At 44.1% G+C, this 12,037-nt stretch overlaps 1 long non-coding RNA gene across 1 annotated transcript; it reads right to left on the reverse strand.

The window, feature by feature from the left end:
- Window positions 1–567: 567 nt before the first annotated feature.
- LOC129336127 (uncharacterized) lies at window positions 568–8,668 on the reverse strand. Its single transcript, XR_008597651.1, has 3 exons — window positions 8,654–8,668; window positions 2,497–2,578; window positions 568–820 (listed from the first exon to the last, which is right to left on the reverse strand). It is a non-coding gene; the product is annotated as an uncharacterized LOC129336127 (long non-coding RNA).
- Window positions 8,669–12,037: the final 3,369 nt, after the last annotated feature.

Here is a 12,037-nt window from a genome sequence, read left to right on the forward strand (position 1 = left end):
CCCACTGTATGAACCCAGGCTTTTCTTCAACGTACCACATTCCAATAGCCTCTGCATTCGAAATGTCCCATTGCTTCTGGTGTTCATAAATGCATTACACAGCATCACTAGTTTCCAGCTACACTCCCTTCCTACCATCATTCAAATGCTGAATGGAGCCAGCAAAAGGTCTAAAGTCAGTAGCAGATGCACTGAACTCCTGAGCTGTCGCTGTCTCCCCAGATGGCCTAGAAGCAAGTCTGGTGGACTTCTCACTCCCCACCACCACACTTGCCTATCCCTCTGTGGATCACACAGGATTCCCCTGCCCCTTGCAGTCCTTCTCCCACCGTCTTCTTCCCTATTTTCTGGGCGAACCAGACAAACAGTGATGGACTGGTTCATAGAGCAGAGGGAGTTTCTATGGAAAATTTTGAAGGGTGACTGATGAAGATGAGAGCTAGTGGTGCTGGGAGGGCAGCAGGTTTGTGCATGTTCAGCATGTGCTCAGACAGTATGCGCCATTCAAGTGATCTGTCAAAGAACAACAACAAAAAATGTGCATTGCGGCTTCTTGTTCACATAAATTTGTCTTTACTTTACTCCCTCCCCCTTCAGCTATCCAATTCAGAGCTGTACATATTTCTTACTATGAACAGACATCAAACTTTGCATTTTGAGTAGAACAGTATGCTAGGAACCCCCCTGCCACTTAGGCATCTTTTCCTGAAGGATGGAAACCAGTTTTCACTCCTAACTGGTCACTGTGTCAAGGTATCTGAATTCTGTCCATGCATCAGGAAAGGGCACTGCGGGTTTCCTCCATATCTGTGTGTAGAAACTGGGAACAAGAGAACATGGATATTAGAGAGGCCACCTCCCCATCAGGGATCCTATACACACAAACTATGCAAGGGGTTTCTAGGACAGAAGCAATCGTATGTTCCAGGGGATGTGTGCAAAGGCAGGTGAATACCAGCCAGGAGTTTTCTGCCTGCCCCCTGACTTGCACCAACGCACAGGGTGGAAGGGTTTTCCATTCCCAATTAGGCTTCTTGGCCGCCTGTCATCCCGTGACTCCTGAGTCTCCATCTGCTCAGTTATGGATATCAGAAGAGGAGAAAACAAACATTTAATTTCTAATCTAATCAGCCCTCCTCTCCCTAATTAACACCTTCCAAGCACACGCAGAGGCTTCCGGAGGTATTGGTGGGGATGGTAATGATGGCCCCCAACCTGTGCACACATATGCTGTGGAACGAGGAAGGGGAAATGGTCCCATAAAGCTCCACACACTGAGAAGGCCAAAGGAGCGAAGCAGCCGTGTGATTTTCTGCCAGTTTTTCATTGGCTTTCTTGAGTTTCTCTTTTCTGTGCCAGGAGATTGTGGGGCAAAGTCTCTTTTTGGCAGGAACCCCGCTCTCTTCCATGGAGGGGAGGGGACCTTGGCACCAATCCCACCCTAAAACACATGCTAATGTGTGCCTCCTAAGCAATCCCGAGTAGTAATAAAGGGCTCTGTTCAGGACATGCAGGACGCTAATTAGGGGTCTTCAAAGGCGGCATTCTGCAGTGTGCTTTCTGGAAGAGGGGGGGAGGCGAGAAGGGGGGGTGTTCTTTGCTCAGTGAAGGAGTTTTGGCTGCTCTCACCACCTCAGCTGTAAAGGTTCTTTCTTCCCCCCTCCCAGCCCTAGGTCTCCCATGGCAACTCCAACATGGTATCTAGCAGGTCACAGGCATCTGCTGCAGGGTTCAAACCCCCTCCCTCCAAAAGCCCAGAGAACAGGACTAGGATGTGCAGTAGGTGCCTGATCTGAGTCGATGATGACTGCGTGTGATTTTAAGAGAGCAGTGAAGAGACATAGAAGAGGAGGTGGAAGAAAAACCAGGGAAAGGCAGAGAATTGTTGAGGAACGGAGAGAGGAAAGAGTCTAGATGTCTTAGCACACATGACCCTCACCTGTTTCTTTGGTAAGCTGTAGGGGGTTGTGCAGTGCAGGGGGAAATAGTGGCTTGCACACATGACGTTAAGCTTTCCAATATCTAAGTGTGGTCTGGTGTTCTCTAAGAATTACAACTGATCTCCAGACTAACCAGATCAGTTCCCTTGGAGGAAATGGCAGCTTTCAAGGGTGGACTCTATGACATCACATCTCTGCTGAGTTCTGTCCCTTCCCCAAACTCCACCCTCCTCAGGTCCTGCTCCCAAATCTCCAGGAGTTTCCCAAGATGAGGTTGGCAACCCTGCTTGATTCACATGATCGTAGTTTAATCTGGGGTGTAGGGGAGCAGTCAGGCATCTTCCTACCTGTGAGTGTAAATTGGACCTTGGTGATCTGACAATATCGCTACTTCAGGCACCAGGGGTCCTCCTAATACCTCAATTGTAGCTGGACTGGAGTTACTCCATAGTACAAAATTGTTTGTGATGGGGAATAAGACTGCAAATGAGGTGCATTTTGAACATTAAATATATGCAGCGTTACATGGGAAGCACGTTCACCTCCAGAAACTTACCTTGGAGCAAGTGACCTGCTTAGGCTCTAGCAATTCAGCAGTTGCTTAAATCCAAGATCAGCCTCATAGGTTATTTATCACCCTGTGAGTAAAAGTACACTAAGGAGACAGTGCAGTGTAATGGTCGGAGAGCTGAAATATGAAGACATCAAATTCCCACTCAGCCATGAAGCTCACTGCCTGGCTTTGAGACTCTCTCTGTCTCTTGCTCTCTCTCTCTCTCTCTCTCTCTCTCTCTCTCAGCCTAACCTACCTAACAGGGGGTTTGTGACGATAAAATTGGAGAAAGGAGAACCATCTATGATATGCTGAGTTCCCTGGAGGAAAGGTAGAATAAAAATGAGAGTCTCGATCTCTCTCTGCCTTTTCCCTTCCTTCCTGTGTGTATTTAAAAGTTTAGACTGTAAACTTTAGAACTTGTATATTTATTTTGTTTTATGTACAGTATCCAATTAGTATAGCCACTCTAGAAATAATAAATAATACTAATGACAAGGACACATTGAAGTACTCCTGAGGTAAATCCAAGGCTGTAGCCAGACCTCATTACTAGATGAGGCTGCCGTATTTCTACAAAATGGAAAAGTCTGTAATTTCCTTAAAACTAACAAAAATTTCCAGTACCCTCACCTCAAGCCCAAATATCCACATCTGCCTTAGCATCTTTGAATTGTCAGCATCTAAAAATATTCTGAATGAGAACATTTATTTATAATTTAAAAATCAAGGACTAAAAACTCACCCCCATTTCACTTGGAGGGAGACAGAATACGTAATGACGTGGCTGAACAACTTTGTCCTTCTAGGCATTGTCACATTAGAGAACAATGTCCATGAAGTACAGTCACCACTCAGGGCTAAGCTGGCATCTTTCTCCCATATAATCCTACACATCCACTCCAGTCATCTTCAGAGGCCCTGCTTCGCCATCTGAAGCTGGACAGGTGGCAACATCCAAGAAACATCCTTCTTGGTCATGGAGCCAAAACTTTGGAATTCCCTCCCCTAGGGAGATTGTCTCCCTCCATCATCCGCCAGCAGGTGAAGCCTCCTTTGTTTCATTTTGCTACCTCTCCTCCCTGGTTTTGGTGTTGCGTGTTTATGTGCTTATATGTTTTTATTGAACTATTTTATTATATATTATTTTTAAGGTTTACGTTTTTTAACATTTTTATGTTCATGGCCTTGAGGAACCCATTGGAGTAAAAAGGCAGCAAAAAAAATTACCTTACTACAGACAGAAAAATTAACCCACAAATAGTACAAACATGAATGATTAATAATGATAGATGTTTGAAATAGGTAGGATCCAGGTGTTGCGAAACACCCCAGCTTCTGCCACTGCAAACATGGGGGGAGGGTTTGGGTGACATATTGCTACCCAAGATATAATGGAATTTGGCTTGGCATAGTGAAGATAACCCAAATATGACGACATATATCCAAACATCCACAGACTTCACAGAGCGTGGCTCCCGGCTTTCCACTCCTGTTACTGTCCACTGAGCCCCCAATACTCAGTTTATACAGTTACCAGAACCTCTGGAACAATATAGTGAGCAAAATGGGATTCTGCAGTGGAAGAGGGACTTGGTGGAAATTGCAGCACCCTCTTCTGCAAAAGGGTATATTATTCCCTCAGAGGAAATGCATGGCTGGATTTGCATAAGCTTTCTTCACACTTCAGTATGAGAGTGATTCAGAAACTTTGCCCACTCAAAATGAACACCTTTCTTTAATACATGCTCACAGTCATACCGGCTGAAAGGTGATTTTTTTCTAGATTATTTAAATATAAAACTGATAGCTATCTTTATACCTTCAAACATTTCAAAGAGGGAAATAGGAAGGCACGCTAGTAATGTTCCTGCTCTCCTACCAGAGATCGCATCACTATTACACGTGTTATTGAAGGTTCTTCCTCTCCTCACTGCATTAATTTATTCTGCAGAAGTCCAGTCTTCCTCTGATTTAAAATCCACCAACAGAACATTATATACCAGAAAAGTGTAATTGCACAGTAAAAGAGCAGAGGAGGTTAACAAAAGTCCAAAAGACACCTCTGTTACAGCAGCAAACTGTACACTGAATGATGCTTTCGTGCGCTTGCAAGGATGCTAGAGATGATGCGCCCACTCCCACGCTGAGATTTTTACAGAATCCTGGGAGGGGACAGAGCCCTGAGAAGTGACCACTTGAGCCACTCATGCTAATGAAATTTTAACAAGTCATCCACAAAATGAAAATAATGGGTCAAAATAATAACAGGGATTTAGTGGGGACAGAGAGCAGAGAATAGGGGCTAGCACTGGTAAAATAGATAACTGGAATTACGTACCTAGAAAATCTACCAGAGGAGCTGGGGGAGTTTAGAGCATAACCATGGTGGGGGGGTGGAACAAACTGCCACTTATCCCCCCCCCCCAAAAAAAACTTTCTTGTTATAAAAAGAAGTTCTTGTTCGTTACTTGGAAATGCCACATATTAAAATTTCATTTCTGTGAGTTGCTCCAGTTGCTCCAATTAAAAAGCATGATGGTTGTTGTTGTTTTTTTAAAAAAAAACAACTCAGGAGGGGCAGATCGGTGCTCCAGATGGATTAGTACACCGAAATCTGTTAAAGAGTAAAGTCAAATGCTCCGTAAGAACTTACCCTGCCATCCTAAGCAGAGTTATTCCCTTCTAAGCCCACTGACTTCAATGAACTTAGAAGGGAATAACTTCAAGATGACACTGTCAGTCACAAGTATTAAAAACTATGATGCATATGAAGCAATGAAAGTTATAAACTCTGCTTCTTTCCCTAAGAAAGAATTTCCCTAACAAGTGAAGCCAGCAAGTAAAAATGAAACCAAGGAGAGATGTCCCACATCCATCCCCTAAGGGTAAAGTCTCACAATCAGGGCTTTTGGGGGGGGGAAGGATCATTCCCTTAGGTTAGCTTAAATTTGTTAAGCCTTTGGGCTATTTTGGAATTTTAAGAGAGTGGGCACTGCCACAAAATGGTGGCCATGGTGGGAGGGAGCTTCAGCATTTTTGTTTCTCTGGTGGCAAGGGGATTTTACCATTTAAAAATATATTTGAGTTTATATTTTCGAAGCATTGTTACTGGAATTTCCCCATCCCACCCTCTCCCCGATATATAAATGTTCAGGAATCAAAATTCAGGTTTTGAAAGCAGCCAGGAAAACTGCTAGGTAATAGTGCAATCAAGCCTGCTAATATGTATCCAACTGAAATAAATTCTGGTGGGTAGCAGTTACCATATACAAGTCATTCTGGGATCGGAGACTCTGACGAGGGTCTCAGATTGAACCCAATATTGGGGAGTCTATAGGTCTGTGGATAGTGTATTATTTGGGGTCTATGGGAAAGCATTCAGGATGTGGCAGATGCTAGGAGGGTGGGTGGGGTTGGTTGCACTGGTTGACACTGGAGGAGTGTAAATTCTCCATTCTTCTCTTCTTCCTTTTTCCTCTCCTCTTCTTTCACTTCTGATAGTAAGGGCTGCTCTCTTCCCTCCTCTTCCTATTGTTGGTGGAGCTGTTGTTGTAGCAAAAACGTTGCAAGCTATGAGCTCAGGCACCCATTACTCTTCAAGCTGCAAGGACAACTCAGACCACCAGAGGTAACTGCAGCTTGGCTCCCCCCCCCCCCCCCCCGCCAAATCATCCAAACCTCTCATCTTCTTTAGCACAGTTCAAAACCGTCTGGACAAGAGGTGTGGGGAAGGGCTGAGGCTCAAGAAAGAGACAGGCAGAGAACAGAGAGGGCAGGCACAGGGCCAGCTCAATTCATTTGGACACCCCGAGTGGCAAGAACGCAGCATGGGAGAAGGCATGCCCCCATCCTACTGCTGACTGGCCCCAGCTCTAAGTCTTGGAGGTGGGCAGCAGAAGCACTTGTACCGCCTTGGCCCCAGGGGCTTCAGAAATGTGAAGCAGTGTTACAGGAAAGGAACCTCTGCAAGCAGTTGGCACCAGGCAGCAGCAACACAGTATGTACCTCATCCCAGAGCATTCCAAGGCTGGACTGCAGAAAGACTCAGCAACCTGCCTTGGATCTGGTGTGAGAAGCATTGACAAGTGCAAACCAAGCCCATGTCACCTCCTGCTGAGTTGGCATCCCAAGCAACCACATGGGTTGAGAATCAGCCCTGAGAAAAGCAGGATTTGAGTCCAGTGGCACTTTAGAGACCAACAAGATTTTCAGCGTATAAGCTCTCGTAAGTCAAAGCTCCCTTCTTCAGATACCAAGAGCTTTGACTCTCAAAAGCTTATACCCTAAAAATCTTGTTGATCTCTAAGGTGCCACTGGATTCAAATCCTGCTGTTCTACTGCAGACCAATAGGGTTACCTACCTGATGGCCCTGAGAAGGAAGTGACAAAGGAAAGAGCAGAAAAGAGGGGAGTGTGAATGGGGCTAAGGAGGTCAAAGGGAAGAAGAGGAAAGAGATAAGGAAGAAGGGTAGAAGAGACCAGGAAGGAGGAGGAGGAGGAGGCAAGCAAGCAAGAACCAGGAAAGAAATTGGTGGATGTCATGGTATCCGTGGGTGCCACACTGAGCATCAGTGACACATATTTCTTGGCTTTCCAGAGCTACGCACTGAGTGTTGAGCATATATGTGAAGATATATGGCCACTGAAAGGACAGGCTGCAATTCTTAGGAGTTCTCAAAAGGAACTCACATGCAGATTTCTAGATGATCTGGTTTGGGCTGATGAATATTATGACTTTCCTGATACGATCCTTCTGCTACCCTGATATCTTGGGAGGGAGACAGAGGCGGAGAGAACATCCTCAGCAGCTGTTAGCTTCTCCAAATAACCACCCAGTATGTCATTGCTAGAGGTTACAGGATGGTCTCACATGATGGCCCTTGTACAAATGTGCCCTAAACAGTTTGCCTGGAGAGGAAGTATCAGAAACATGGTGAGAGGAAAGAGGTCACATGCTCTCCGGTCTTTAAGCTCTCCGGTTGGATGGCACTGGAACATTTTGATGCAAGCAAAAGACTGCAAATGTCAAATGACATGCTTTTAAGGATGAATTTTCCATGGTGTGAAAAGTCTGTGAACCTTCTGGGATTTGCAGACATTTTCACAGATACCCAGTGGCCTGTACAGATACTGGTAATTAATGAGTAGGAAGAAGGGCTCAACCAAAGGGTGGAGATGTGTAGAACTCTACTGGGGCCTGGCTGTACTATCAAGAAACCCCAGCAAAAAGTATGTCACTTAAATAATTCATGACTTTGAGTGTTGGGGGATCCAAAAACTAAGAACTAAAATTGTAGAATGATAATAGTTCTCTGGAATAAAATCCACAGTTTTCTTTCTTTCCGTGGTCCGTGTCCTTGCAGAGTGGGACAAGGTCCTTGCGGTGCCCTGAGGCTTGGTAAAATGTTGCTCAGAATCCCTCTGGTACAAGGTCATTCATAGACATGAGCAAATGCAAGTTGCAAGCATAAGATCTGCGCCCTCAGAAGTGAGCAGGAGAATCTAAAGAGCAAAGAGGCTGAATCTGAAGAGGCCAAAGACAGAGAGTGATACAAACCAGCAAAATAAAAAAGAAACCCGAGACCATGAAGAGGAAAAAGCCAAGGTCTGTTTTCATGAAACAGATGAGTATTTGTGAGCTCCTTTATATAAGTATCTCCAAATTCAGTTAAAGTTATCCATTTTATTTTCTAAGGCACCAAGCTACTCCTTGCCCCCATTCCTAGTCATTCTTCGTATACTGCAGATTTATACCAGCATACAGATTTCCAGATTTTGAAGTACTTTGTGAAAAGTCCCTACTGAAGTCCTATAAGCATGCTTAAAATATTACTTGCTCCCACAAGAGGTGATGTCAATATTCAACCCCTGAACCTCTTTCTCAGGGGTAAATTAATTCACCCATAAATTTTTCAGCTCTCTCATTTGTACAGATGCTTCCTTGCGCTTTAGACTGAGGAACCGGAACAGCAAGATTTGCTAGGATCAAATAGCCAAGCATCCCTGTTACACACAGAAAGGGAAAAAGAATAACAGCAGGGCCACCCTCAACCATTCGCAGGCCAAATACAAAACTTTCAGTTAAAAAATGCTTCTGCCAAACCAAATAAGCCCCTTCAATTCTGTCTAAAATTCAGCAACAGTCAGTAGAACCTACCTGCCTTGATACTGGCGGATCAAGAAGAGAAATGATCATACAGGAAGCATACAGGCCAAGTAAAATCCCGGAAGTCCCTTTATCGAGCCCTCAGTGGGTCTACCCAATTTTAATCAAGATGTGGTTTTTAAAAATTTCTTAGAATTTCACAACTAGGGGAAAGAAGCAATGAGTCTTTATGTGTATTTCATATCAATTTTAGCATATTGCTATCTCATGCATGGTTTGGAAAGGCAAAAGACCACTGCTAAACTGCCTCTTGGGGGGATCTGCCAGAAAGCTCATTTGTTCCTCAGTGATAACCTCAAATCATCTGAGCACACTGTGCTCAGTATCTGTAAAGTTTTTAATGTTATGTGAATCTAACAGTATTAAAAAAAATTGGAGCATTTGTGAGGGGGTAGACTAGTACCTGGAGAAAAGAGAAATTGAAGAGGTACTGGGCAATACAGAAACAGAGTTCTGTGAATGCAGAGATTGGCAAGTGCGCTTGCTGTCATAATGGCTTCCAGGATGGAGCAGGCACACTTTACCCTTACCATGTTAACAAGTTTTCTGCTGCCACTAGCATCCTCATCAATTTCCACATTTATGTTGCAAAATTCAATTTGTGTTATTGAACAATCAGCCTATCATAGTCACACTGAATCTTTCAGCTAGTGAGTCTAGTGTAGTACCAAAGACACAAAAAGGACAGGGATGAGCTTGTTTGGTATTACAACCCATTCTGCCCTCCTCATATGTCACCATGACAGGATTATATTAGGAACCTTGTTCTCTCCATGGCAGTGCTCAGAATTAATCTATTCTGCAAATGTCATTTAAAACTGTCATTTAAAATGTCATTTAAAACTTTGAATATGAAATTCAATTTTGAAATTCTATTGTAAATGTTGAATGTGAAACTCTACCATGAAGTTCTACATACAAAGGTGTTATACTTGCTGACATCTTTAGGCTGTTTTGGTTTTCTAACACCCTCAGACAGAAATCTTATAAGTTGTCAGCTATCCAGTTCCATCAAATACCACTCTGTATCATCTATCAAATACTGCTAAATACTACATATTAATGCTTGTGCCAGATATCAAATACTGTCAAACATCAAATATGAAAACACTGGATGTCAAACGTCAATATCAGATAGTTAATGAGTATTCAAATATCTGATGAATATTCATTAGAATTTGGGGAAACGAATCTGCTTTAGCTTTAAATTTCACAGTAGAAGACAAAGATTTCAGAGGAAGGGGCAGGACATCAGATACCATTCAAAAGGGCAGTGTGTAAAAGTGACTCATTTGGGGGAAGGGAACAGCTCTCCCTTAGGTGACCCTCATAGTTTTTCTGACATAGACCTAGAAAGGAAAAAACACTTGAAAGATGGAATCTGCTGAGTGAATTGAGCTTTCTGCTCAGGAAAATCCTCCCTTCTTTTCAGGCCAGATCTTCCCAGGCTGAAGAGGGGATAAAAACTGTTGAAGAGGGATTTGAGCTACTCCTCCACTTGAGGTCACCCCACTTAAAAGGAAAGCTTGAGTTTATTATGCTGCGGCATTTCTGCACAATACCAAGAAATGGTGACAGGAACCAAGGACATGCAGAGAAATGAGAGGGGAAGGCAGGAGGCTACGGAATAATCCTTACACTTTCCCAACAGGTAAGCTGAAAGACCTGGCACAAGACACTCACATTCGCTACTTCAAGGGTTTCCCATCCCCCTTTAATAAGCTCCTGATAACAGTAGTATTCACAATGTTGCTACTACACTATGTGACTGCAACCTCTCTGCTCAGGAAAGGAAATCCAAGCCAACCTGAGCTATGCATTCAAAGCTTCTTCCAAAACCCCCACCGTGTCAATGTGAAAGCATTTTTATTCTGCATTGGACAGCTGACAAGGGGATTGCTGAGTACACACGCCAGCCACGTTCAGAATGCAGTTTTGCTTATTCATTACTTCTTGGGAAAACATATTTTCCATTCCTATTTGCAAGCTCCTAATCTCTGCATTTCAGCTGGGAAGTTGCATGGTCCGGCACGTTCAAGATTACATGCGTGCGCAGCAATATACAGAGGACTGTGCATACACAGAACTGTTACGGCATCTCTGACTGCAGGAGTAAAAACTAATGGATGTGTATTGGAGGATACTTTTTAGCTCATGTGCAAGCATGCTAGAAACCGCACTGTGGGAAATGCATACATATGGAATTATGAACATTACAAAAAGGCCCACATGGATGCATCCAAAATATAAGTGGGTGTGTAAACATAGGCAGAGCATTCCATGTCATCAAGGAGTGTCAGTCCACCAGTCCCACCATAGGCCCACAGTCCAAACAGCACTGTGCCACAGGCAATGTACAGATGCACTGCAAAAGAGTGCCATGGCAAATATATTCATGTGAGGCCACTTGCTGCAGAAGATTGCAAAAAAATCTCTAAGGACATTGTTAATCTAACCCACTCATGCCTGTTGACTCTGATGTGAGGCTGCCTACATATGAATAAGCCTTACCCTGAGATGAGTTACATCAGGGGTCCTCCACCTCCAACCATTTTTTTTCAATAAAGTCCTCAGTGAAGCCCAGAGAGCTGCTGCCTCTCCAACTGTAATTAAACCAGGACAACTTGGATAGCAAATCTGCTTGGGGCCAGAAAGATCACTTGAAGAAGGGAGGGATGCTGTAAGACATAGGAAACTGCATGCACCCACACAGTACAAACACATATGTTAGGGTATTCATTCCTCCACTAAACACAGCACCATGTAACAACAGAATTCTTAAGAGCATGAGCTGAGAGCTCCAAGTCCTCAGTTTAAATCTCAATTCAACCATGACAAGCTCACTGAAGAAGGTTCTTAGGGCCAAGCTAGAAGTGACGAATTACACTTGAATGGCAAGTGAACAGACACAGGGCCAAGCTACACATGACGAATGACACTTGAACGGCAAGTGTATTTCTCCCTGTTCACTTGCCCTCCACTCAATCCACTTGCCGTACAAGTGTCATTCGTCATGTGTAGCTTGGCCCTCACATGTATTCCTCCCTGTTCACTTGCCATTCAAGTGTAATTCGTCACTTCTAGCTTGGCCCATAGCAAGCTGCTGCAGTGCAGGAACATCCTTATACTGTTCAGCTGTAAGGAAGGCTAATGTGGTAAGGATCTCAGCTGACCAAAACTCCATGTCATAAGACGGGGCAGATTTGGCATCTCAACCACTGCCAAGCAACCCACGAATAGTGAGGGGAAAGTGTGGACAATGGAAATCCCAACACCTGTCCTGCACACAGCCGGAAGGACCTCAAGCACACCAGGTGCTTCTGCTCCCTGCACACGCACACGCCTCACAAAGGGCTGAATGCAAAACCCTCATGA

Source organism: Eublepharis macularius, chromosome 9, assembly GCF_028583425.1.
Source record: "Eublepharis macularius isolate TG4126 chromosome 9, MPM_Emac_v1.0, whole genome shotgun sequence".
Classification (NCBI taxonomy): domain Eukaryota; kingdom Metazoa; phylum Chordata; class Lepidosauria; order Squamata; family Eublepharidae; genus Eublepharis; species Eublepharis macularius.